The following is a 23,841-nucleotide window of genomic DNA, read 5'->3' on the forward strand; positions in this document are numbered from 1 at the left end:
TCCAGGAGGCAAGTCACCAGGCAACACGCCAGGACACAAGGGCTCTCCTGGACCTGCTGGTCCTCCTGGTCCCCCTGGTCCTAGTGGTCCTCCAGGGTCACATGGTCATAGTTCGGAAAGCTGCTCTGTCGTAGTATACCGACTTGGAAGAATTTACCGAAGATATAAAACTCGCTATGCATTTCCTATATTTAGGCGACTGGGAAGAAAAATTTCGTACGGTAGAGGTAAGCTGTGTAGTTTTTTAAATAGCCTAATTATTTTTCAAGCTTTTTATAGATTCTCTAAGTTTCCACGAGTTAAATATCCTTTCCGAAGCGAATCTAAAAGTAAAAGAAAAACGACATCGGGGAAATGTTAGTGTTCATGACGAGTTTAATTGACAAAATTTTAATATAATTTCATTTGTGATACTTGAGTTAGTTTTGAATTACGAATTTACGTGAGTAAAGGGATATTATTTTTCAGATGAAAACAGCAACGACAAAGACAATCAATTTATTTATAGAAATTACCTAACAGGCCACAACTCCTGTTTCTGTTCCAATTAGTAAGTATTTATATCTTCACATCACAATTATGTACGAATAACATAATATTGACTATGTCTTCAATAACTAAGTCACCGCTAAATGAAAAGTTTTAATATAGCGAGGAGAAGGTTGCAATAGATAATCTACTTGTCCAAAAAACACGAATGGCTCTGAAAGTTAAACTGTGTTTTATCTGTTACATGTCTTCCTTTTTTAAATCAAGTATTAGTGTTTAATGTGGAGAAGTACTATACGAACTACTCACACACTACGTCGTTCCTGATGTAAAAACTTACTGCTAAAACTGCCAAATAAATTTTCGTTGTACAATAGGATCGACCGTTTGATGTCATCTGGTGGTCCTAGTTGACCATTTTATAATTATACTGATTATTCGAAGTAGTCTTAATTTTACATAGCACTGTTTTTTAGACTAATACTTTTACTTGCTACCGCAACTAATTGTATGAAAGTTTTTTAAACGCAACACTTAATTTTTTTTTTAAGCTGGAACTAATGTGTTTTTATATTTGGAATTTTATCAAAGTGCTGCAACATTTTTGTCGCTATACATATAAATTAAATTTAATATTTAATATTCTCAAACAGCTAATAAGTTCAAACATTAATTCTTCCCAGTTTAACTTAAATAAAAACACGGATTAAAACTAGCATTAACTTACTATTACCAACTTATTCAAGAGGATGTGAATTTTAGAGTAGTAATACCGGTATAATAAGCCTTACACGTATATGGAAAACGGCGTTTGTTTCTTGAACTGATTCAAAAGTGAAATAAATGGAGTGAAAACTAAAAATTAACACGTAAATAAAAATATTTTTCGTTCAGAAAAAATATGACAATGCTGTCTATTTAACTATTCCTTACGATTATTTTCAGGTATAATGTACATGGAGTGCGAAGATATTCACCTCTTAATAAAATAAGACTACTTTTAAGTGTGATATGTTCGACGAATCTGGCGATGAAAATGGACCACGATTATTTCATTATCTAAATTTTTTTAATTTTGATTAGGTTACATTTGCAAATCATAGCTAAATACAAGAGCATGCTTAATTTGTAGTTTAATTTTATAAACCCTGTAAATGTATGCTTACAATAAAAACAGTTATCTTTTCCGTAAATAAGCTGACAGCGATAATCATTAAGATATCAGAAGATCATCATCGTAACCTGGTTTTAAAGATTTTTCACAGAGAACCTACGCGTACGCAAAGCATATGATACCTGATGATTATCACGCGACCTATTGAACGACCTTTAAATAGAACAAAAGTTAGCTTTGTCATCCTAGCATTCATGGTAAACGAAACAACAAAAATGCTGATGTTATATAGGTCACTGCACTAATAATTTTGGTAGCCCAGAGGCCAGGTTCTCTAATTGTGATTGTTTGAATACCTCAACCGATGCGTTAAAATTGTTAAACATGTTTCTAGGTCATTTGTATGTGTCACTATTCACTTAAATCGTCTAACCATAAACGGTTCAAAAATTGATCGAAATAATAGCCAGCGAATTCTCGGTTGTCTCATATTTTCTTACTAAAGCCTTCCAAATTATATTAGTTACCAGCGCTAGGGGTATAATACCAGCACAAATAGCAGTAACCTTTACAGTCAACTTACCAACTAAATAAAATACTTCTTCACTGTCCCTTAAGTCAGGATTGAAATCAACAACTATTTCAGTAAAACAACAACTATTTATGAGTATCACCATCAAATGAAATTAATGGTATTGGCGGGAGACGTGGTATCGTTTTAACGGATTGAAACGATGATGCGGTATTTTTTGCTAAAGTTATAGCTTAACCTAACAATACAATACATTACGCACACACTACTACTACACAATACAATACAGTTTCCAAGATTACACCTTATATAAATCCAGCGTCCTCTCAAATTATATAGATTTTCTATATTCGCAGACTGAAATATGAGCTCCCTAATTTTAAATTCGTCACGTTGGACATCAATAGCCAAGTCATAAATGCTTTGCATATTTGCGAATATAATTTTCTTTTTAAAATAATAAAGATTAGAAATAATTGTAAATTTTGATCAAATTCAGTGACATCAGAATCCGTTTGCTCGATTTTAGTCATTTCAAAAACTAGTATATGACGGCAATAAATAAATACGAATTAGTTCGATTAAATTTAAAAAAAAATAATATTTCTGTGCGTAAATGTCATTCATGCAATCCGAACGTGACAAGGCGAGCTGTGAACAAAAGAATGCAAAAAATATGAAGATATTTCCAACTACCCTCTTTGCAGATATGTTTGATATATGTTCTTTAATAATGTTTAATAAAAATACGTAAACTTACGTTAATTTTTATTGGAAAATTAAAATATCCGGCATATTTATTCTTAACAAATATGGCAGATTTGTGAAACCTAAAACTTCGTCGTATATATAAAATACGGTTTTAGGTTATTAGAACAATTAGAAGTAGACGGTTTAAAGGCAAATAGTGTTATTTTGACTTGTAAAGCAAATAATAACTGCAGTGCGGGATCACAATGATTGAACCACAGCTGAATTAAAGAACAAATAAAACATGCACACCTACTTGATATCGCTGTTTTGCTTACCGACCCTCATCTTCCTGATCTTTATGTGGCACAAACACTGTATTTAATAGCTTATCATAACTTTTATAACTTAGATTAATTAGGGTATATATCAATATCACGGTTTTGAGAACAATAGCGGTTTACCTGCATCTCGACTCCGTGACGCGTTCTGTCTTGACCAATCACGAACCGTTTTCTACTAAGTACAAATTTAAAATTAAAAGGATGGAAGTTCTGAGAATTTCGATCACATTTCATTCAACGCAGAAATTAGAACCAAACAGTTGCCCAAAATGTAAAACTAATTTTTAAATAAAAATTAAATTATTTTTTTAGATTGTGCATATATTATTAACATATTTAATTAATACGATTTTACATTTTTAATTTAATTGTATAATGACGTTTGTGAATGAAAAATTAAATTTGAGCAAATGACCGAGAATGACTTTTTTCCCATTTTATATAAAATTTGTACTATACTAGACAGAACACATTTGAGCTATTTATTCTCTTCAATTACCACCATATTTGACATGTGTTTCACGAAATAAATTATTCTATTTGAAATTGCTGCACAGTTAGAATGTTTTATAAGACCTCTTTACTAAATAAAGTGCGAATAGTTCCTTAATGTGTCATTTTTATTATTTGCGTTCAAAGAATTACTATCGAGTTTTTTGTCTGGTTCTTCTGGATTGAATCAACGCTTATAAACCGGCAGTATAGCGAAATTTGGGACCAATAACACGATTTATAAATAAATACATTTGTAAATGAACATTATATGAATGGGCGCGAGCAGTGGTAGCTAAACCACAGAGAACTGAGACTTGCGATCGTAGATAGCGGGTGCAATTCACGGTAAAAATCTCAAGTAATTCAAACTTTGTGCATTAGTTACATAGGATTGCCACTGCTCAGAAAAAGTTTCTAAAGGATGGGTTCTCTAAGCAGCGTTCTCTGCGTGCCATTATACCACACTGCGAATGCCCGCCCGCCTGCCAATTGGTGGAGTCGCCTCCAATCTTTGGTGGAGACTTACATTTGCAGTGGACGTCTTAAACTGAAATGACGATAACAAATATCTTGACATCTCAAGAATAAATGACCATGTGATTACCACACACACTTGCACCAAAAGAATTGTACATGTCATTCTATAGGTTATTATATTCACATTCTTGTTAATTGTATTTAATGTGTGACATGTAATTATTGTTATTGTGATTTAAATAACATTATGTATATCATGCTTAGACTTTTACAGAAAAGATTACCTTACTGTTGTCACGGATTTCATATAAATTGTGATATAAAAACAAATTTCAATTTTTTTTTTTTGAGGTTTCGATAATCTTTATATTTAATAAAACTTTAGTTGTTGAAGTCATGCATTCAAAGTTCGTAATTGTTGCAATGTGTTTTATGTGTTTTTTGACTAAAATAGAAGCTTGTAAGTTTTTTACTTATTTATAATAATTCGTAAATATTTTATATTTATTACTTATATGCAGTACGTAAATATTTTTCTTTTTTATTGATTTGGGGTAATATGATATATAATATTTGCGGATTTTGGAGTATATATATTTACATATACTTTGTTTACATATGACCATCGAAACCTACGCCAATTAAATATCTGTTGTTAATTTGTAGCAACTCTTTAACATAATACATATGAAGGATAGTTTTAGAAATCATAGTGTACATTAGTTTAATAAATACTCTTTATTTTAGATTCAATCGAAACCGTTGGTAAGTAAAATACAATATTTTTTAATTATTTACTATTCCCAAATAAATGTGTAAGTATTGAGTCATCGTCATCATATTAGAACAAACGTCGTATTTCTGTCTTATAATGTTCTATAATCATCATTTCTGCCCTATGACATCCACCGCTGGATATAGGCCTCTCCCACTGGTTTTCAACAACAAGAGTAGAGAAGCAGCCTGCATCCAACATCTTCCGCTGACTTTAGCGCTGCGCTTGCCGATCCGGGAGCTTCACTCCAGAACCAAAAGGCCTCAGCGGCCATTAGTTCTACCCGCTAGAAGACCTGCTCCCTCTCACTCTATCTCGCCTATCCCCTGGTCTGTCATTTGTCTAATGACCTTCACATTCCTGATTCAGCGTAGCTCTTTCTACAGCTCGTTGAGTGAATGGAGTTAATAAAAAATTCTCTTACATCTGTTTAAATCTTATATATTTATTTATTTCGTTGAAAATAATGATTTTATTTCATTTTTTTTTTTCAGAATACGATAGTAAGTTCAACAATAATTTAAATTTAAAATCAATTCCCTTCTTTATTCAAATCGGTTCATACACAAAAATTCAAGTTATTTTAATTTGTTTACATTTTGGCGTACTAATGATATACTATTGATGATAGTTATGAACAATGTAAATCTTTATTTTTCTATACAGTTATGGATCCCGAGGGTGGAGGTAGATAGCTCCTATTTTTTTTAATTTATTTAAACATGGCATGCAATTGTTGTTACAAGATAAATAATTAGGAATATATATGAACTTGGTATCAATATCATTACCAATATCATAATCATCATCATCATTTTAGTTAAAGAGCTCACTGCTGAACATAGATTCACAAAAGGACCACTTGGCCGCGGGCTGCTTCCAGTATCTTCCGACTACCTAACAAAGTCCTTTACTCTGTAGGCTGACGTCCTAACCATGCTTTGACTCCACTCCAGAACCTTAACATTTCAGCGGCTATCAGTTCTGCAAGCTATGTGGCTTGCCCACTCCCACTTCTCAATTAACTTGCCAATCCTCTGGGCTATATGGGTTACTATCATTCGTTTAATAATCTCCTTTCTAAATCTATCTCGTAGAAGAATCCTAAACATAGCCTTCTCCGTGACACGGTGACCGATTGTGAACATGATATACTGCAATATCAATGTTTCTGAAAACTTCAAAAAATCTTACATGCTGGGGGCAAAGCCATCTCTAGGTGGACAGACATATATAGTTAAGACTGGGGGGAGTCGCTGAAAACAGGCATTGCTAGATCGATCATCGTAACCATCTTTTGGGGGAGGCCTATACCATACCAGTGGGCGTCTTTCAACTGAAAAGAACGAATAAATCTTAAGCTATTAGACTACATATGTAGTGAATTGTAGCTCTTCTTTAAATGACATTTTGCATAACTTTTTTTAAAAAAATTACAAAACCAGCAATACTTCTTAAAATTTAAAATTCAGTAGCTCATTGAGTCCCCTGTTTTAGGTGTATAGTTATTAAATTAAGTTTTTTTACTTCAATAATATTGTAATCTTTTTTATATGTTTCATTTTTAGGACCTACTAGACATATAAGTAAGTAAAAATGATACTTAAATTCTATTACTTGGTAATTATCAAAAGAGTAAAATTATGTTTCAATTGTATCGTATTTTATATCATTCCTCTATTTTAATAAATACGTAAATAATTTAATTAACATTAAGTTTACAAACCATTTTTGTTTCAGAAAAAATTAAAAAAGAATGTAGCAACGTAAGTATTTAAAATTAATAATATTCGATATTACAAAAAATGTATTGGTTTTATATTAGAAAAATTATTTCAAAATGATTAGAAATTTATACTGACGTTGGTGTTAACCCAATTAGAGAGAAACATACTTTACAGAAATAAAATAAAAAAAAATTTATGTTCCTAGAATTTCAACTTTTTCATCATTGAAGTAAGTTATTTTATTTAATTACTATTTGTCATGTCTCAAATTCTGTGCATTTATTAAGCATTTCTGTTTCTTGAACCTATTTTAAATTAGTAACTTATTTAATTTTCAAAGTTAGACAACAAAATGAACAATAACTAAAAAGTTTAAAAAGTAAAATATTACTAATACTACCCTAGCTAAATCTTTCCTTTTATTAGGTTTGTTAAGGGTAAGTAAAACATCGGTTTTTTTTTTAATTTACTGCATCATCTATGAGTACACTTTGTACAACACAGCAACGTGAGTCATTAGGACAATTAAAAAAAGACAAATCAAGTAAAATAAAGGAAAACAGTGTTACTTTGTCGTCATATATTAAATACTATCAAAAATCTGTTTCAGAAAATAGAAGATAGAGGACACAGATTCATAAATATATAAAATTAATGTCAGTTTTTGTTTAAATAATAAACTATGTAATAAATAATATGTAATGCAAAACGAAGTTTCATTTCACCGTTACATGCTTAATATATGCGATCACGAACACAAGTTTTTTTCAACGAACTACAATATTAAATGGAAATTATGTTCTTACGACGATTCTTTTAAAAAAGCTATTACAGTTAATTGTCACGAAGTAAATTATTCAACTTGCTCATAAAGCGTCGGTAGTAAAATTTTTTAATAATATTATCAGTATTTTAACTGAAACTATATAAAATAAACGTTCTGTTTTCCTATTAAAAATCTGGCACAAAATGACGATTAAAATCTTACTTCTCTCTGTCGTTCTACTAAATGCTGCTTTTGGAGATTTCCCATGTAAGCTTTAAACTTGCTTAATCTTTATAAATAAAATAGAGTAAATTTTGGAAAAAATAAAACGTAAGTTAATATTGAATATTCTTTTTGATGCGTATTACACTATCGTCTCGTATCACTTAATTAATTCAGTCATAAGACCTCTAATGCTGCACATAGGTATCACCCATAGATTTAGACCTCGATAATGTCACCTGTCCTGCTTGTGGATGGGAGTCTTGTCGTGATCTTCATTCCAGAACCTTAAGACACAAGAAGTTACCTACAATAACTGTTCTCAGCAATATGTGACAATCAAAATCAAGCCGAAGTCAATAAACAGAACAATGCAACCTGTTATGTTCTTTCTATTACTATAACTAAATTCTTACTTTTCTAAATGCAGAGATCATTGCCTTGTTAGCATGAGTAAACCTACTATGAACGACAGACGAAAATTCATACTGCCATAGTCCTATTTACATAAAAAATTAAAATTTAATCAAACCATGTCCTAAATATCGTTGTTACACAATCAGTAGCACCTATAAATATTATATTATTTATTTGGATAATATTAAAGTTAACAACGAAGTTTGTAAAAAGGATAAATACGATAAAGATAAATATCAAGTATTATTCATTTGATTTCAGTCAATTTCCTCGATTCATTCAGTGAGTTAAATTTTAAATATTAAAGTACATAAATATAAACAATTGTAAATATTTGCCGGATCATTTATCGCACAGAAAAAAAAATTATCGTATTAACACCTTTTTATTTCCGTAACAAAAATAAATTTCACTATCACATTTTGGATTATAATTTTATCTGTGTGCCAAGCAGATCTTTTTTCTATACGCTTTATTACAGTACACTTTTGAATTTAGAATGTTTTACTTTCGAGGCGTAACAGAATATCCCTTAACAATTAATTGATCCAATTATTTTTGGTTACTGATATTGTAAAATATTGATGATTTGTTTCTTCAATTTTAGCTACTGATGAAACAGGTATACTTACATTTATAAAACAGTAATTGATCATACAGACTTGATCAATTTTTTTATTATTTGTATTTATTCCATTTATCTTAATTGCACTTATAATGTCATATTTGTTTCAGAATACAAACGTAAGAACTAATTTATACATTCATTATTATACACTTTTAGAAAATGACATTCAAACAATTTGTTACAAATAATAACTTAACCTGAACTATTCAAAAATACTTGGTTCTTTGTTTATTAATTTAAAAATGCATTTGCATTTAAGCTTGTTATGCTGTATTACATAATAATGAGCAGCTCAAATCATAATTAATGTATCGTCGTCGCCTATAGACTGCAAAGACTCACTGCAAAGCTTAGGCTACCCCCAAAGATATTTTTGTGAAGATATATCATAATTAGAAAAAAAAGGTTGGCGATCGCACAGTAGTATTATGGTACGCAGAGGACGGAATGTTGTTTGTGAGCATAGCTATCTTATACGATTCATGCACAAAGTATGGATAATAAAACATTATATCCCGGGAATCGAACCCAGACCTACTTAGAAATCCTAGTCCTCTACCGCTGAATCACCACTTGTTATTTAAGTGTATATAATAACTATTGTTCATTTACCTATGTAAAAAGATTTCTTAAAAATGTTTGTCTTTAAATTTTACAGAAACACCGGATTCAATAAGTAAGTTTTTTATTTACTACGTACATGAATTTTCTTTGTACAAAGTTAACAGTAACTCAAGTAAATAATTCATAGGTATTTGTGGCGTCTAGGTATAACACGACAATTTAACAGTTCCGTCGATATTACGACATAAATGCAAAGAAAACTTACAACAAGTTGATTTGAAAACCGTTTTATAATAGCTCGATTGGTGCAAACTTTTCGATGTTTCTTTATGAAATGTAAATTAAATCAATAAATATTAATAACAAGCTTTTAAACATAAAATCTTCAAAAACTTTCAATATTATCACCGCAAGACAGAGTAATAATAAGTATATATTCAATAATTCTAATATATAGTTGTTTACATATTTGATATATTTATTAAAATATTTGTTATTTACAGCTATCGTACATAGAAGATGTGTTCCCGTAAGTATTGGTGGTTCAGAATTGACACTTTCAATGCCAATGTGGATTCGATTTCCGTAAGGCCGTACAGGCGGAGAAAAAAAACTGTGCAGAAACCTGCGCGTGCTTTGAGTAAAAATCAAAAGTTATAGTAATTTCATTAAATCCCTTAGGACCTGCGCAGGATTAAAATAAATTACACTGTTTGCACATTATATGGCTTGTACCCTCTTTTATAAAGACCATGAAACGACCAGGAGGTCGCTGGATGGAGGCAGCGCAGGATAGGTTATTAAGGCGATCTATAAGGAAGGCTTAAGTCTTACAATGGGCATCTTTCGGCTTGCGTAAATGAAAGAATGAATTATAATTAAAAAAATTACTAGCATATATGTTAAAATTGAATCCCTTTTCAGGGAATAAACTTTCTTTCCATTCAAGTAAGTTACTATTTTTTTCTAACGTTTTTCATTAATACGTATGTTATTATTATTCTTGAACAAATCCATAGACAATATTGTCCTGTTCTGCTTCGTTATCTGCGGATCGATTTTGATCCTATACAAAAGGAAAAGAACTCTTTTAAAAAAAAAAAAAGTTTGTCAGTTTAACAGATACCACCGTTACAATATTTTGGTATTGTTTTCTTATTTCATCACCTACATTATTTAAAATATCAAAATATAAAGTTTTAATAAATCAAAGCTTTGAAACCTTAGGATTTTCCTCTTGCGTTTATACTTTGTAACATATGTTTTGTTTCCACAGACTTGTGATTAACGGTAAGTATATAACATACATTTTTGAAATTTATATGAGTTATATATGTGAGTAATAATATAATATTAATGGCTTGTCATAAAACGAAATTCTTCAGCGAAATAAATGTTGACTGTTTATTATAGAACACAATTTTTGATACAAATAAAAGCCTTCGTTTACGTGGCACGCCTTTAATTGGACTGTATATATCTTATGGACAATTCAGTGAATTGTTTACGTGGTTGCTTCCATTTCGGAGTAATTTTTATAGAAAAAGTAAACAGTGGTTACACCTGCACTACTCGAAAACCAATACATGTAAACCCTTCTAAAAATCTGATAACCACATTTAAAGAAAGCATAATGTAAGATTCATCCGTCCTAGTTGTACCATAATCTTTGGTTATAAAACTGGTCAGAAAACTATGCATTATGCGCACTAAAAATAACACATGTATAAGCTAGTAAAATACATATTTACTTTGAGACACCATATATTTAGAACATAAACGGTATTTGGATTTATAATATGGAGTGTGTACTATTTACAAAACCTAAAGATAATTTAATTTATCATTTCGGGTCTGCCGTTAAAATTTAGGAGCAGACAGCAAAAATACATGCAACTCTGCTAATATACCGCAACACCGCAACTTCGGTAAATCATACAAAAAACATATTTTGAATACTTTTGTTGTTAATTTCAAATATGCACTTCTTAGTTGAGCTCACTGTCGCTCAATAAAACATGGACTGGACTAAACACGGGCTTTTTCTATGTGATGGGATGATGAATGAGTAGATCCATAAACGAACGAAATTGAACATGTCAGACAACTCTGCTAAAGTCATCGGAAGTCGCTGGATGCGAATCACTTCCAACCGGAAATATTGGAAATTTTTAAGGGGGGCCTATGACCAATGGTTGACGTCATACGACTGAAATGATGACGATGATATACTTTATTTCCTTATCGTCTTTATATCTTTTAGTAGTAGAAGTAGTTATGTATATACTATACAGATACAGGTAGAAATTATACTTTTGTACTAAACTAAGGCAGAGTACAAAATTTTGTTTTGTGTTACATAAAAACTGATTGTTTGTTAATAACTAAACAAATTAGCTAATTTTTAATCCACACTTTTTTTATTTTTCGTATAAAATGAAACCTCATATTATTGTTGTAATTATTCATAAATCAAATTATAGCAATTGTTTTAACACAAAATATATATTAAACTGTTTCAGAAAATATAACTTAAGAGAAACTTTAGACGACGTTATATTCATGAGAAACAATGATTTATCACCCGCTGGTCGATTCGAATATCAAGAGAAATCATACACTGTATTTTAAAGATAATATATCTAAACATTTATTGTTATAAATTTATAAACTAAGTCTAATTTTATTCACTGATGTAATTATAAATAAACGAAGGAGTAAATACTTTTGTAGTTTAATTTCACGGCATATACTATAAATATTCTCTCTTGAGACCGTCTTCATACACCACAGCCTTTAATAAATTAATTACTATGCATAATTTATATACATACACACACACACACATATATTTATATATATATATATAGATGTGTGTGTGTGTGTGTGTGTATGTGTGTGTGTATATATATATATACACACACACATAAGTATCCTCATTGGTGTGATTCACTCGGAACTATTATTTTCTCGTTGATTACATTTCTTTCAATCACCCAATTTCCGAGAAATTTCTTATATTTATTCAACAACCTAACAGTCTTGAAAATTTCAAGCGACGACTCTCCTTTTGCTATGTGATTCATTATTATTATCATTGGCAAGCGAGTTGGCGATTGCAGTATGGTGTTATCGTTCTCAGAGGAGGCTACTACATCATCTGGAAACTTCTTACATATCAGAGCAATCCTATATAATCATTGCACAAAGAGTCTATAATAGAATAATGTAAACCGAGAATCAAACCCGCGAACTGCGATCGCAATTTTCTGTCCTATACCGCTGGGCTCCCACGGCTCCGAGCAATATGTGCCCACCCTACAATAACCTATTTACAACAATTACGTAATTCCACACCTCTGTCACGCCGGCATTTATTTTATAAAATCTAAAGCCAAATAAAGATGCTGCAATTGTATTTATTACTTATACAGATACTTAACATTCAGCGCCAACACCACATCTCTTACGCAGCTTTTTATGCTTTGTGCAAATCTTAAGTGTCTACGTTACGTTACTACATTAACTAAAGGCGCAAAAAGAAAAGAACTCGCATTAGTTTCACTTTGGTGCTGCTATAGATCCCTCTGTTTCTCTATACTATATGCTGGTTACAGCAATCCAAACTTCAAAAAAAGCCTTAAAAATTATTCGTCACATTACGAAGCACTAGTCTAAACCACCCAAAATCTTAAAGGCTTCGAATCAGGACCCTAGAAACTCACAGCTTAATCGCTGTAAAGAGTCTTATTTTCAGCGCCATCAACGCTCTACCACCTATTATTAAGTGATATTTCATTTTTAATTTTCCTTATACATTTTTTTTGTTTAACCGCAGTATGTACTGGAAACATTTCGTTTTCCTTAACATAAATTTTACCCAGTTTAATAAATGACTACCTCCCCCCAAAGACTTCGTAATGTCCTAAGTTAAGAGTATATCTAACTTTGGATGTCTTAAAGCTGAATGTGGTCTTTTCAACCCATAAACGCCCATTACATTGCCCAAGCCTTCCCCGAAGATGTTTATGGGGGACATACCATAATCGCCACGCTTGGCAGACTAATTGGCAATCTCAGTGTGAGGAGCCCAGAAGACGCTGCCTATCCTCTAGGAACTTCTTTATAAGTAGCAATCCTATATAATTAATGTACATAGCCGAGAACTGAACCTGTGACCTACGATCGTAAGTCTCAGTCCTGCTGTCCGCTGGACTATCACCACTTAACTACCTCTGAATTCAGCTAAAGATAATTAAAATAAAGGCCTGATCTAGTTTATGTTGCTGATAAAAACAAAATATGTAATTATAAATTACCATTTACATGTCATCATGTATGAAAACATTCGACACTTTCCCACACATTTTAAGTGTGGATATATAGATACCATCGACTAAACACCATTGTTTAATGCGTTGTAAAAATTTTTATATCTGTTATTGAAACCTTTTAAACGAGCGTGAATTGCGCATTCGATAACAAAATACATGTTCTGTCATAAAAATATATTTGAAGTGCGTCACTAGAATCATGTGTAGTTTATTACTGCATTTATCATTATGAAACATGTTCGATATTTAAAATATATTAATATTCAAATACACGGAGGATTCTCGAACGTTGTCCTCGGATGATTAAAATTTATAATGAAGATTGTACCAGTAGTTTTAATTTTGGCAACTTTATTTACAATGGATGCTTTGTCAGGTAACTAATAATAATCGATTTTATTGATGTTAATAATAACAATACATCGATATTCTATTTGGATTTTCATTTTTAATATAAATGTTTTCTGTCTTACAGCACCAGCAAGTAAATATGAACTTTAAAATTATATTATCATCTATCATTAGTAAATTAAATATGAATATAATGTGATTTACAATACATAACGAAAATGTTTTGGAAGAATTGACAATTTAACATATCCATTATTTAAAATATACAAGTCAAATAGTAAAGAATTTTTAATATAATACTTATAATGCATATAAAATTTTAAAAATGGGAGCTTTTTAAGATTCAATACTTATAGTGAAAAAATCACAAAACAATGTAAAAAAAAATTATTAACTATGAAATCTATACCTTTTACAGCATCTATTAGTTTAGGTAAGTATATGCGTATTCGACACATTTTTGATTTACTTTTAGAAATATAAATAAATATTTTTAACGTAAGACACAACTTTAAACTGACTTATTACGATAACTACATCGCCATAGCTCACATCTACTGTAAAACTGTCAATAAAATTTGGAGTAATTGACGAACAAAAGTAAGCAATACATCTGGTGGATAATGGATTGATTGATTAGCAAGTTAAACAGGCAGTGCAGCAGTGGGCAGATCACATAGCGCACAGAACAGATGACCGCTATAGCTTCAAGAGTAGACCACGGAACAGTCAGCACAGCGTGTAACGTCCGACCTTATGGTGGATAGGTTGCCTTGTTAAAATTCGATAACAATGGATGCAAGCCTCTATATCCACTAGGCCCATGTATAGTAGCGTACCCCCTACGCTTTATGTCCAATCTCTGTTTCTTTTTCTTTTCTACCGATCGACGTCCACTGCTGGGCATAGGCCTCTTCCAAATGACGACCACGATGACCGGTACAATATTTGTTTATTATTTATTAATACATAATTAACTATCATTTCAGATCCAACTAGTGAAAGTAAGCTCGTATTTATTTATTTATTTTGTGCCAATTCGTTATACTTATTTAGTTTACAAATATTACTTAACTGAAGCTTCTTTTTAATTTAAATGTTAAAATATTATTGCGGAATAACAAGAAAGCGAGACAACTTTTATGCGTTAGAGTATGAAACAATCTTTGCAATGTTTATATACACTTTTATACGCCAGTAAATATATAAATATGTACTACATATAACTTAGTCGAACCAAAGATTGTTTTCATCTAATGGTGCATTAGTACCTCATTGATTATAACGAAACATTAAAATAAACCATTTTTTTTTTATTTTGAAGGTAACAAAGAATTTCCAGGTAATTTTTATTCTGGATTATCCAATAAACTAAACGGTTATATTGCCCAAAAAATCTAAAGGCGATGAAGCTTGGACTTGCATAAATCTGCATTAATGCCAATTTAATAAGATGTTATGCTTTATGTGTCACCTTTATTTCGTGCAGAAATATAACATCACCATATCAGCCGACAGACGCCCACTGTAAAGCATGCGCTGCCCGTGTCCAGCGACTTTCTGTGACCTTAACCATGCCGTCAATCCACCGCCAGCCTACCCGCGCTAAATATACGGATATTCACTTACTACCAGTGCATATTTCAGAATAGACATTACATATTATTACTCTGTGATATCACCTGCTACTATCCACATACAGGATCATCGTAAGTGACTACATAAGCGACGCCTGAAATAACATAACATTGGCTCATCGTTTTCCTCCTATTGATCTTAAAGGAAAATTATGTTACTTGGTAAACTAAAGCAAAATTCCTATCGACAATTACAGTAGACATTTAAATATTTACATAATTTTACTTTTTTTATTTTTAAAGAAATCATTTAGTGAAGTTAATAAATTTGTGTAGAGAATATATTTTTTAAAAAAAAATTTATAACGTAATATATTTCTTTCAATTTTATGCCGTCAACAGTATCAATTATTTAATAATTAAATATTAAATAAATTAACAACTAAAAACCTATAAAACTTAATATAAGGCACAAAGATTTTTACGCTATTTCTTAGAAGTAAAGTTTTTAACCATCTAATTATATTATTTCATTTGTAGACCCTTTTCTACCTACAGGCAAGTACTTCAATATTATAAATATTTTTACAGCATTTATTCTAAGACCTTCATTTCTTCTTCTTCTTCTCATCTTACCAATAGTGGGCAATGTAAAATCATAACGTTCTAATTGATAGTATATGATTCTATTATTTTTCCAATCTTTACCCGATATCTATAATAATATTTAATGCAAATACTATGACAACCCGAGCATTAAAATTATAAAAGTTATAAATTACAGTGACAAAGGATGATTGTAAACCGGTAAGTAATTTTTACATTAACACCGCGCCATGATTGGACCGTCTTCGGCGTTTTGGAATTACAATGTTAGGCGCGCGAAAAGCCTAACTCGAGGTCTCTTCTCAGGGACAGTGCAGTAACATCGTAGGTTCCGTCCTATACATAAACTAAGAGCTTTTTTGGATTCTCAAAGGCTCATGTCTGTAGCGTTCTAAGGCGAGCCTCTTAATTAAACTTGCATGCTTATTGTCAAGTAGCCTAAGTTAAGCGCCATCAGCGCTCCACAACTTTAAAAACACCTGCAAAAGCCAAAGGTAAAATAGTATCAATCCATTGCCAAAAATAGTTTCGTTGTAATTATAGCATGGGTAATAAGGTAATAATATAATATAAATGTAGTTTCCTTTATTTTCAAATTTTACTGCAAATACATTAAGATAAAATATTCGCAACAGGTTTTATGTATTAACCAACTAGATTTAACTAATAAATACTTTAATCTTAAAGAGGCAAACTAAATTTTTTATGTTTTTAGGTTTGCTACAAAATTGTCTAGAAATAAATATTAGGAAGGGTTACGAAAACTTTATATTTTTACGAACGACGAAAATATTTTAGCTAATTGATTAAATAAGTAATAAATTAATTAAAAATCTGATCATTATACTAATGTTTTTTTTTTTCTAGGGTTCACTTCATATGTTTATTAACATCGTAAGTATCTTTCCATTTAGCATTATTTTTGGTATCATTTTTTTATTTCATAATATTTACTGTTTTCTTGCAGAAATGTACTTAGTGAAGTACATTAAAAATGATAACGAACAGAACAAAGTGGATAAAGTAAGTAAAGACTGATTAAAAACATGTATCAATATATTTAACTTCAAGATGTAACATATTTTTTGTGAAGAATTTACCAAAACTCGATCTCTACCACATATCCAAAGGTTGTCTGGTAGAGATCGCCTCGAATGATAAGACCGGCCTTTTGTACGTCTTCATAAATTGTTTCTATTTTTTAGTTTATATCTAGGTGTACTATAAAGTGTAAATAAATGTTTTTTTTGTTTCAGATCATACTTCGAATTTTTTGCTGTTTTTCATATAGTACATAAAAAATAAACATAACCTTCAATTGACTTGTTCAATGTATTTTAATTTTATGTAAATTAGTGCATACAATTAATAAACTTAGTTTATTACGGTTTTTAACCAGATCCGTTAAAACATGTTGTTAGTGATATTTATATTACATGATATACATATTATGAAACCGCCATTTCATCAAACCATACAATTTTATTAGATAGAAAATCTTCGTAGACTGGAACAAGTTAATGAACTCCCGGATAATGCGTCAATAATAAATCAATATTAAATTAATTAGTTTCTAACAATATAGCTGATCGTATTTGTGATACCATTGCGACATGTATTGACGAATATTAACAAAACAGGACCTCGTGGAAATCTTATAAATGTTTAAAAATGCTTAAAATTTTTTTTATCACTATTTCATCTTTCATCATTAATCAACATCCGTAAGACATCCTTCCTTGGATGATTATCATTGCATGGGTTCCAGATCGTAACAACCTTGTGGGTGGACATCCCACGCTTTGCTCACAGGACGATGGTTTCCACTCTAGAACTTTTAGACTCCTGCGAACATTGTACTGCGCGCTATACTGGAAGCCTAATTTTTATATTGTATTCAGTTCTTTTAATGTCAGTGTTTTATTAATTTAAAAAAAAAAAAACAGTTTTTAAATGTAAATGCTTTTTAGTACAGGTTAAAGAAAGCTGACTATAATTATAAGTATTCAGTTAAAATGAAAGCCAAAAAAATACCCACACAGATGAATAATGGTTCAGATGAATAATGGTTCAATTAAACATTTTGATCGAATCAAGATTCATTCGACCCAGGCACCCTGGTATCGGAATGCTAAACGAAGTTTCGTCTACAGACCAAGTCAATGTTCTATCTCGGGAGAACGAAGAGTTTACCTAAGCGAACTTAGAGCTTGACGACCTCTTGAGTTAAGTCAAATGTATTGGCCTGAATCTAAACTAGGTAGACATAGAGCATCTTAGCGTTACCGTTATATGATTTGGACTATGTACCTATCTAATGCGGTGACACTGTAAATTCTAATAGGCAAATAGCATTTGTCAATAGCAAGAAATTTCTTCTTTTTTTTTCTTAAATCTAAGAGTACAAGAGAATCTAGGAGAGCAACTAGAAATGTGATAACAAATATATAAAAAAATCAACGTCATCATTTCTGCCGCAGAAAGCGCACTTCTGGACCTGTTTCCATATATTTTCAACAAAACCGACGAAATTGTCATCTGACTAACAAAGTCGTTTAGGTCTCTAGTTATATCATATTACATGTTACAGACTGTTAACAGTCTGTAACCTGATCTTTATTCATAAAAATTACGTACTAAATCTATGAGATGTAACAGAGATCAGCTTTGAATTGCGAGTATGTCTTAGATAGGCGTTGCGTAAACTTAAATAATGCTTACATAGGCAAAGATATACTACAAAGACACCATAGCTGGTACGGTGAGCTTGTGGATACTGGATAAGCAAACGCTACGTTAATAATGAAACAAAATAGCGACATTATTTGAACTCTTTCGATATATTTTCACAGAACAAAGGACGATAGTGATTTTATTTGTAAATATACCTTTTCACAAAAATGAGATAGATATAGATATATAGATCTGCCGCGAACCTCTTCTTTTTTTTTCTTCATAAAAATATTAAGTAATTCTCTTAGTAAAGTATGGATTATTTAATCACGATCATGAGATAGATCAATTTCTATATTGTGTAGAAACACAAGGCGGCGGTGATTAGCAACAGTTCTCTTAAGTTTTTTCTCCTTCTTCTTATTGTGGAAACTAATAACTATAAGATATATGCCTCCCCCTAAGATCACAACGATGATCGGTCTTACGCTGCCGCATCTGGCGACTTGCCACATCTAGCGACTAGCCGCATGCAGCTGCTTGCCGTATCCAGCGACTAGCCGCATGCAGCGACTAGCCGCATCCAACGACTTGCCGCATCCAGCGACTTGCCGCATCATGCGACTTGCCGCATCCAGCGACTTGCCGCATCCAGCGACTTGCCGCATCCAGCGACTTGCCGCATCCAGCGACTTGCCGCATCCAGCGACTTGCCGCATCCAGCGACTTGCCGCATCCAGCGACTTGCCGCATCCAGCGACTTGCCGCATCCAGCGACTTGCCGCATCCAGCGACTTGCCGCATCCAGCGACTTGCCGCATCCAGCGACTTGCCGCATCCAGCGACTTGCCGCATCCAGCGACTTGCCGCATCCAGCGACTTGCCGCATCCAGCGACTTGCCGCATCCAGCGACTTGCCGGATCCAGCGACTTGCCGCATCTAGCGACTTGCCGCATCCAGCGACTTTCCGGATCCAGCGACTTGCCGCATCTAGCGACTTGCCGCATCCAGCGACTTGCCGCAACCAGCGACTTGCCGCAACCCTAACTGCCATCGGTCCACCTGGTGGGGATCCTACCAATGCCGCGTCTGGCGACTCGTGGTTGCCATTCAAAAATCTTTTAGCCCCAACTGCCATTGGTTGCACTAGAGCTATACCTTGCCCACTGCTACTTTATACGAGCAATCCTTCGAACTATATTAGTAACTTTCTTATACGGTTCTCCTCATTTATGATTCAATCTAGCAGCGAAACGTTAGCTATAAAGAAATTATTAGTGCGAAAGACATTTGATTTAATCCTATTCATCATTCGGTGGCCTGTGGCACACGGGTATGAACTGGACTTACGATGAAACTTTAAAGTACTGTACACACAAAATAAAAAAAATAATAAAAGTATCTGTGTTTAATTGAAAACATATAAATTTTATTAGAATTTTTTTTTAATATTTCTTCTGCATTAATAAATCATTGGAACTTAGTCTGTTGTTACTTTTTTTATAATATAAATAACACAAAAAAAAAATTTGGGTTCCATTTTAAAGTTATCATGTTTTTGCAAAATTTTGTGGCCTCAACGCTTACTTTGCGATCTATAGTAGATATCAATGAAGTATTCTAATAGTAAAATACTATGTAAACTTACTTATTATTTTATATTTCTTATCAAAAACCTTATACCAAACTTTGATTTCCATAAATTATATCGTTATAGTGCTACCGAAACCCTTATACCGCGCTTTAATAATGCGTGCGGCGCGACGGGAAGGGTTCCGGCCGCTTTTTTCCATCAGTCCACTATTAACATGTTCATGTTCTTTTTTTCTTCGTCTCCATCACTGCGCTTTCCTATAACGCGGTACAGCGGTTTCGGTATATAGCACATACTTCTGTCTTGCGTGTTTGTTATATATGTACAAAACAAACTAGCAAAAAATCTTTTTAAAATATGCGGATAACTAAACAATTATAAAACGTAAAGTTTCAATTATGTTCTGCTTATAATTACGGGTGCACACCTTATATTATAACATTCATCTTTGTTTTTAAAATACCTTTAACACTTTTTTTCTATCAAATCTTTAAGAGTTGAATAAATACAAGGAACATATCGATTGAGAGTCCTATGACTAATGTTACCGAAAAATTACACAAAAGTAGGATCCTTAAAGTGAAATACTAACGGCAAATCCATAGACAAATATCATAAATTCATTATGTATTAATTACGTTTTAATAGGTTTTTTCCTAGCTCTTTCACCTAGATTAAAAATGTTGTTTTCGGTCAAAAACAATCAGAGAAATTCCACTCTAAAAACCTCTTTTAATATTTTCATGTACACATAATAAAATTAATATTAAAATTTATGGATTAACAGTCACGACTTGATTGAAAATATTTATAATAGTTTTTTTACAATTTTTCTCTTCAACGATTAGTTACACATACAGTAATAGTTGATTTGAAGACAACAAGAATACCTTTAACTTGTTGCTTTTCCCATTAAAAATGTATGCCATATTTAATTTTTCTTTCACAATAATAATGCTCGTAACCATTCTTGTTTTGCATTTCTCTTCGATTGCATCAACCGGTATGTTATTAAATATTCGTATAGTAATAAAAGAATACTAATTAAACGCATTAATTCATAGTAACATTTGTTTATTTTTTCAGCCCCGGTTTTTGGTGGTAAGAACAAATTAGCTATTACGAATTAAACACGAATATTATTTAAAAATATATAGTTTTAACTTACTTAACACAACTTATCTAATATTTTCAGATTTAGCAGGTAAGGGTTTACCTACACACGATAAAGATAAATAAAAGTTAAAGTCAAAACGATAATATAGAGATTTTCAAAATTACTTTTGCAACTTACAAAATTATACATAACTTAATGTACATACATAACAAAATTATACAACTTGTTTTTAATTGCTATCACAAAATCAAGAGAATATAAGAAAAGAAATAGAAAAAAGAGAAGAATACTCAAATCGTTTTGAAATAGAGTTTAATACATTTTTTCATTATTCATGTAGTATAAATGTATTTATTTATGATAATTTATATGTATATAATGTTGTTATGTACTTAATGTACATACATAACAAAATTATACAACTTGTTTTTAATTGCTATCACAAAAATCAAGAGAACATAAGAAATGAAATAGAAAAGAGAGAAGAATACTCGAGTCGTTTTGAAATAGAGTTTAATACATTTTTTCATTATTCATGTAGTATAAATGTATTTATTTATGATAATTTATATGTATATAATGTTGTTATGTACTTAATGTACATACATAACAAAATTATACAACTTGTTTTTAATTGCTATCACAAAATCAAGAGAACATAAGAAAAGAAATAGAAAAAAGAGAAGAATACTCAAATCGTTTTGAAATAGAGTTTAATACATTTTTTCATTATTCATGTAGTATAAATGTATTTATTTATGATAATTTATATGTATATAATGTTGTTATGTACTTAATGTACATACATAACAAAATTATACAACTTGTTTTTAATTGCTATCACAAAAATCAAGAGAACATAAGAAATGAAATAGAAAAGAGAGAAGAATACTCGAGTCGTTTTGAAATAGAGTTTAATACATTTTTTTCATTATTCGTGTAGTATAAATGTTTATATTTATGATAATTTATATTTATTTCAGTTACGAACAAAGATTGCGAATTAGTAAGTATTTGTAATGGAGTTGATATCTATTTTTTAATATCACTTTTTACAACGTCCTGCTCAACTTTTTAAGTTCCCATTAGTTTTGGGAAATTGTTACATTTGCATATATCTTAGTCATCATCGTCATTCGGACATCCACAGCAGAATATATATAGGCCTTAGGGTTCGATTCGAGGGTTACAATCTTATATATCTCGCTCTTTGTGTATCTATAGTGTATTCATCTTTGTGTATTTCCACTGCACATAAACAAGTTTCTAGAGGACCGACAGCAGCAGCCACTGCATACCACAATACCACACTGCGATCGCCAGCCCGCGTGCCAAGCGTGACGTTATAGTATATTCCCCATAGATATCTTAGAGAGACGCGTATAGCTTGCGGTAGGCGTCTTTGAGTTGAAACAACAACGACTATACATATACAAAGTGTTTTATGATGCGTTTATCAAAATCGTAACTTTATGTCGCTTAATTAATTCATTCTAAGTGATCTTTTTCAGAACATGAACATGTTTGCGCTACAGGTAAATTAAACAATAATAATTATTTATAAAACCTATATATTTTCCATTACTTTTTCATAATATTTTTAGTAACATTTGAAGAATTAATACACAAATAATAAATATGGCATATGTTTTAAACAAGATGAAAGTGTTGATTTGTAAGCGACATGTTTACGCTTTCAATTGTTGTTTACTTCATAATATTTTATTTAAAATAATATAACATGTCAGTATAGACGTAACTACTCATCATTCTATGGATTCACGTCTACCATATTGTAGGGAGAGGGAGCGTGATTGTTTCACAAGGCAGAGAACCCGCATACCGAGTTTAAGATTTCCCTACCCAATCGAATTTGAAATGATCATTCCAATACTAACTTGGAAGCCTGTTTCAGAAAAGAACTAATGTTTGCACGTGACAGAGCATAAGCCTAATCTATTGCTATATACCTATTGCCCCTACCTAACTGCATAGAAGTTTACTATGAATTTATTCCTAATTATGCCTTTGACTAGGTTGTACTACCTTTTCACTTTAGTTATGTGGCAGGCATATTTGTTTCCCAGGAAACAGTGTTTTATTAGTAAAAACACTTTACAATGTTTTTGAAAATAGGAACAAGTCCGATCTAGAAGACGTCGCCGTCATATCCGCAGGGATTTTCTATTGTTTCTCATATGTGTATACAATAAAGTTCAAATGCTTTAATTTTTAAAGATCGACTCGTATTCAAAATTTCAATTATTTTCATTAACTAAATGGATCAAAAAAAACAGCCGTACTTAAATAAAAAAATAATAATTGTAAACTGATTTTTATCTTTTATC

General features: G+C 31.5%; 1 long non-coding RNA gene across 1 annotated transcript; it reads left to right on the forward strand.

Moving 5' to 3' along the window:
- The first annotated feature begins 30 nt into the window (after positions 1–30).
- LOC137933091 (uncharacterized) lies at positions 31–1,540 on the forward strand. Its single transcript, XR_011109115.1, has 3 exons — positions 31–227; positions 469–550; positions 1,435–1,540. It is a non-coding gene; the product is annotated as an uncharacterized lncRNA (long non-coding RNA).
- Positions 1,541–23,841: the final 22,301 nt, after the last annotated feature.

This window comes from Battus philenor, unplaced genomic scaffold (assembly GCF_028537555.1).
Source record: "Battus philenor isolate CCGP_79_NKW_IND1 unplaced genomic scaffold, ilBatPhil1.0.hap1 SCAF_12, whole genome shotgun sequence".
NCBI classification, from domain to species: domain Eukaryota; kingdom Metazoa; phylum Arthropoda; class Insecta; order Lepidoptera; family Papilionidae; genus Battus; species Battus philenor.